Source organism: Eulemur rufifrons, chromosome 2 (genome assembly GCF_041146395.1).
Source record: "Eulemur rufifrons isolate Redbay chromosome 2, OSU_ERuf_1, whole genome shotgun sequence".
NCBI lineage: Eukaryota > Metazoa > Chordata > Mammalia > Primates > Lemuridae > Eulemur > Eulemur rufifrons.
The window spans coordinates 4,561,577-4,567,576 of NC_090984.1; positions in this window are offsets into that span (position 1 = coordinate 4,561,577).

The following is a 6,000-nucleotide window of genomic DNA, read 5'->3' on the forward strand; positions in this document are numbered from 1 at the left end:
GCCTGCAGGACGTAGGTGGGGGGGATGGCGTTCTCGTCCCTCCGGAAGTGTCTCGACACCAGTTCCAGGTCCTTCGGCCTGGCAGTTAGCTGCACCCTCAATGCCTCCCACTCCTTCTCCTCGATCAGCGCGGGGAGCGGACAGGGGCCGTACGGGTCCCCCAGGAGGGCCTGGCAGAGAGGTGGGCAGAGAAGGAGGCACAGGTGTCGCCACCCGGACACTGAGCTCTGTGATGGTGGGTGAGGCCCGCTGAACCCATAAAAATGAGACTGCAGGCAATAGCATCGTGATAGTTACACTACGTGCAGGCAGAGGTGGGGACCACTGGCTCACGCCTGTAATCCCCACACTTTCGGAGGCAGAGGTGGGAGCATCGCTGGAGGCCAGAAGTTCGAGACCAGCCTGGGCAACATAGTGAGACCCTCATCTCAAAAATAAAATGAAAAAATTAGCTGGGCATAGTGGCAGGCACCTGAAGTCCCAGCTACTTGGGAAGCTGAGGCCGGAGGATCGCTGGAGCCCAGGAGTTCGAAGGCTGCAGTGAGCTGTGGTTGTGCCACTGCACTCCAGCCTGGGCGACAGAGCAAGACCCTGTCTCTAAAACAAACAAACAGACAAACAACACCAAAAACACTCTGGTCTGTGGGATCAGAGTGAGGGAAATAGGAGGAGGTCCCCCCAGGAACAAGTCTCAGAGCTCTGGAGGCGCCAGGGCTGCTGGTGGCCCAAGGGACCAGAGCCTCTTAGCAGAAGTGCCGTGGGGAGCTGTCCCCAGACTAGGTGCTGCCTAATGACTTATTTACCAGAGAGACACCTCTCCAAGGGCCCCCGCACATCTCTGATGTTCGTGGAAAGTCCCCCAGATCAGACTCTTGGAGCAGAATCATGCTGTGGCTCTGGGACAACAGAGGGGTGATGGCGGGTTCGAAAGGAAAGCAGAAAGTAAGTAGACCTTAGCCAGCCACCTTAGCCAGCCACCTTCTGGAAGGTTCCAAGGCTGGCTGGTCAGGCCTGGAAGAAGCTCAGGGATCATCCTCCATTTCCCCATGCAGCCTGGAAGCCACGTTGTGCTTTTCGCTGCCTGCAATTTGGGCTGCAAAACCAAATTCCTCCTGGAATTCTTTTTCCTGAGTTAGAAGACTGGGGAAAAAAAAAATCTACGAAGGAGATTTACAAGCAGGGGTGCAGAGCCTTCCAAATGTGAGAACGTATTTTAACATGGTTACAATGAAAACACAGCGGTGCCCACATGCCATGGAAGTGTGGGACAAAGGAGTGAACACTCAGGCCCGATTCTATCTAAACCCTAATACATAAATCATAAAAACTTCTTACATTCTGTGATATTATTATATGTACACACACGTACACATATAGATGGTTTCTCGTGCACCGATCGGGCTCATAAACCCCATAGCCTTTTTTCCCTCTGTGTGCTCACTGGTGTCTTGTCCCCTTCCCACTGCACCCCCTCTGTCACCATATCAACCCCTGGCCCACAATTAGTGGTTTGGGCTGTTACTGTCAAATGATGCTCCAGACTCCTGATTTATTACACCACCCAGTTCCAGATACATACAAGAACTATGACATTTTCTCTCATGAATTCTAGAGCAGGGGCCAGCAAGCTACAGTCCACTGGGCAAGCTACAGTCTTTTGTTACAATGCTGGATACTTTATGTCCAAACAGCAGCCTCAGGGAACAGGATTTCTCTCTGCCCTTCTCCTGCCCTCCTTCTACCCGCTCCTTTCGCTCCCAGGCAGGAACCGTCCCCTCCCTTTCTGCCTCCGAGCTGCCCAGACATTCTCTGACCTACCTTGTCTGACCGCAGACCCCCATTTCAGAAGGGGTCCTGCCCCACACCCTGGAGGAAGGAGTGCTGCCCAGAGAGGCCAAGAGGGACGTGGACAGACAGGCCCTGCTGGCTTCCCCGCTGGGCTGGGAGTGTTGGATCACGCCCTGTTGTCCAGCCACATTGCTGCGCGGCTGCCATCAGGCCTGTCCAACGAAGGTTCCATAAAAGGCACAAGAGGAGGGAGTTTGGGGGTCGCTGAACACGTGGAGCTTTCTGGAGGATGGTGCACTGCCCCGGGGAGGACGGGGAAGCTCCACGCCCCTTCCCCACGCATCTCTTGATCTGTGTGCTTTGCAGGGTCCCGTATGCTAAACCCAATAACTAAGTGTTTCCCTGAGTTCTGTGAGCCGCTCTAGCAAGTTAATTGAACCCAAAGAGAGGGGAACCCCGCCTTGAAGCTGCTCAGCCTGAGGTTCCAGAGGCATCTGAAGGTGGGGGGCCGTCTTGAGGCACTGAGCCCCCCCCCCCTCGTGGGATCTGACTGTCTCCAGGCGGATCGGGTCTGCATGGAAGTGGGGGACGCCCAGCCGGTGTCCACTGCAGGACCGGCTGCGGGCTTGCTGGCGGGGAGAAGCCCACACACGTTTGGTCACAGAAGTCTGTGTTGATTGCTGTCGAGGTGTGAGGACAGAGGGAAACACAGTTCCTGTTTTGTCCACTCACCGCTCCCCTGCCCGCATCTTAGTTTTATTCTCCTAGGGAGGCCTCATCTCTAAGCACTGCCGCCAGAACTTTCTGCAAAGCTAGAAGACTTCTAACCTGCGCTGTCCGATATGGTGGCCGCCAGCCATGGCTGTGCGTTTAGTACAACCCAGGAACGAAGATTTAAATTCCATTTGATTTTAATTCATTTAGTTTTTGGCTACCACATTGGACAATGTAATTCTAAGGCCAAACAATCCTTCTGTATTTTTCTTATTTCACTAGAAAACAGCTTTTAGAAAGGGGACCACTCTCTCTACATTCTGATTTATTTTCAGGAGAGGTTCCATACGGCTTTTCCTCTTATTTGGAGCTGCTCAAAGCTTCCTTGTGAGTACGGTGTGTTGAGCAAAAATACTTTCTTCACTTTTTTTTCATTTCTTTTCTTCCTTTCTTTTTCTTTTTTTTTTTTTGAGACAGGGTCTCACTCTCTTGCCCAGGCTAGAGTGCAGTGGTGTCTTCATAGCTCACTACAACCTCAAACTCCTGGGCTCAAGAGATCCTCCTGCCTCAGCCTCCCAAGTAGCTGGGACACAACACCTGGCTCATTTTTCTATTTTTAGTAGAGACTGGGTCTTGCTCGTGCTCAGGCTGGTCTTGAACTCCTGACCTCAAGCGATCCTCCTGCCTCAGCCTTCAGAGTGCCAGGATTACAGGCGTGAGCTACTGCGCCCGGCCCCTTTCTTTACTTTTTTCCTCTTTACTGTCTAGAATAGATGTCAGCAATCTTTTCCCAAAAAGGACCAGAGAGTCCATATTTTTGGCGTTGCAAATCAGATGGTCTCCATCCAAACACCTCAGGTCTTCCATTATAACTCAAACGCAGCTCTAGAAAATGTGTACACAAATGGACATGGCTGTGTGCCAATAAAGTTTTATTTACAAAAGCAAGCAGGGGGCCGAATTTGCCCAATAGACTGTAGCTTGCTGGCCCCTGCTCTAGAATTTATGGGAGAAAATGTCATAGTTCTCGTATGTATCTGGAACTTGGTGGTGTAATAAATCAAGAGTCTGGAGTATCATTTGCCAGTAACAGCCCAAACCATTAATTGTGGGCCAGGGGTTGATGTGGTGACAGAGGGGGTGCAGTGGGAGGGGGACAAGACACCAGTGAGCACACAGAGGGGAAAAAAATTCCCAAGACCCGACAGGTTTCTACCTTCTTTATGGTTTTCCAGGATCCCAAAGTTCCACAGATAAGAAGTGGATGGGGCGGGAAAGGTGGCGGAAGGTCCAGACCAGATGCTAAGATTCCGTTCTGCTTCGACACTGTACTCCCCAGCTCACCTGCTGCTTCCATTTGACAGCTAATGCCTGGATCCCAGCTAGCTCTGCGGAAAAGAGTGCTGTGATCAATTAGCAATGTCTGCCACGGGAAGGCTATGGAAAAAGGGTATGATCGCATAAACGCCACCCACTGCCTTCCATTGATCAGCTGGGCTAGGGAGCAGAGGCTATATCCTAGTGATGGAACCAGGAGTAAGAGCTAACCCGTCCCTCCAGAGAGACTCTCAACAAAAGCAGGTCCTATGGATGTTTTCCGACACCGGTCAACCTCCTCCAAGCAGAGTTCCGTGGTCAGGTGTTTGGTGGCCTCAGTGTGCTGCATACCCCACCTCAGATCAACGACCTGAGGATTACTAGCACCGGTTGTCAGGGAGGTGGCGTGACAGGTGATGTTTTTTCGATTCCCTTTGACAAAAGCATAAACTTCCTTTCAGTAAGTTTTGGCAGCCTCTCGCTGTAGTGGGATGTCTGGATTAAAAGAAATTGAACAAAACCCATAAGCTCGGTGTAATCCTGAGAAAAACATCAGACAGACCAGACTGGGGGAAAGGGTAATGTCTACGGTGCCCTTCCAGTCCTCCCTAACACTGCCAAGGGCATGAGCAGCAAGGAGACTGAGAAACTGTCCCAGACCAGAGGACACCAGGGTGACATTACAACTCAATGCAATGGGATATATCCTGGGCGGGATCCCTCTAGCAGAAAGAGGATTTAGATGGAGAACTGGCAACATCTGAATACAGTCTGGAGGTTGGTTAATATAATAGCAGTGTACCAATGTCAGCTTGATAGCTGTAACAAAGTTACAACTATGGTAACATTGTTGGTTATACCACCCTTAGGCAAGATGTTAGGAGTTATGGGAAACGGCTGTGAGATACATAAGAACCCTCTGTACAGTCTGCACAATTTTCCTGTAATCTAAATTCCAAAATCAAAAGATTATTTAAAAACAACATTTAGCTGAGCATGGTGGCACATGCCTGTAGTCCCAGCTACTGGGGAGGCTGAGGCGGGAGGATCTCTTGAGTCCAGGAGTTTGAGACCAGCCCCCTGGGCAATATAACAAGACTCTGTCTCAAAAAAAAAAATAAATAAATAAACATAAAAAGGGTTTTTAAATGAATAAGATTTTTAAATAAAAATTAAGAAAACAATATTGGATAAACTTTTTTTAAAAAAGGAACTTGGGTGTTTTCAAACTGTGCTTTTGAAAGTGAAGACATGTCCATATTTGTTTGCAGAGCTTTCTTTGCAAAGGACGGTGGTTAGTTTGGCCAGAATTGGACGTGGCAAGATCTCCTTGGCAACCGCACGCTTGCGCTTACGGTCCCTTTCTGCCGGTTTGGCAGAGGGGGGCTGGGCAGAATGGCTTGATTCAAGTCGGCAAAGCTGACCCTGCGGAAGGCTGGGGTGAGGGGAATACAGTGGGGGTGGGAACAGTCTCTGCCCCTTGAATTCTTTAGCACGGGGAGAAAGACACACGAATTCCTAACCTACTCCAGCGTGCGGTAAAAGGCCAGCAGTGCTGAATGTGACTGCAGGAAGAGGGGGAGAAGCGATTAGTTGTGGGAACAGGAAAGGAAGTGGGGCCAGGGACCAGCCTCCAGCAAGAGCTCCTGTCCCCCCACAGGGGTGTTTTAGGATATTTACAACATCCGCCTCGGAGTCCGGAGAGGGCTTTAAAGAGACGACACGGAGCATTTCAATGCAGTTCTCCATGCAGACGTTTTCCGTGTTAGTGCCTCTGACATTGAACTATGTCTCATGATCAAGGGCAGGGCAGAGTGGAATTGCCAGCACCGCTTTTTTCTTGGTAATAAATATATCAACTATGGTGTATCTTTTAACCAAGGGGGACTTGGATGCGACGAATCAGTGTCATCAGTAGCAAGGCGGCAGCCACCAAGAGTCTCCGCCATTTAAGCTGAGACTCCAAGGATGATTCACCCGTTTCCACGTGGAAACGTGCGGGCGACATCCCCTGCCGGGGATTGGTGCCAGGACACACTGTGTGGGGTCCATGGTGGCTGTGCCCAGCAGGCATATCACTAGTGCTCCAGAAGAAGGCGCGTGCCACCTCCACACCCACCCCCCACATCCTGCAGCTCTCCTTCTGCTCCTCCTGAAGCGGCCCCGGTGTGTACAGGGCCA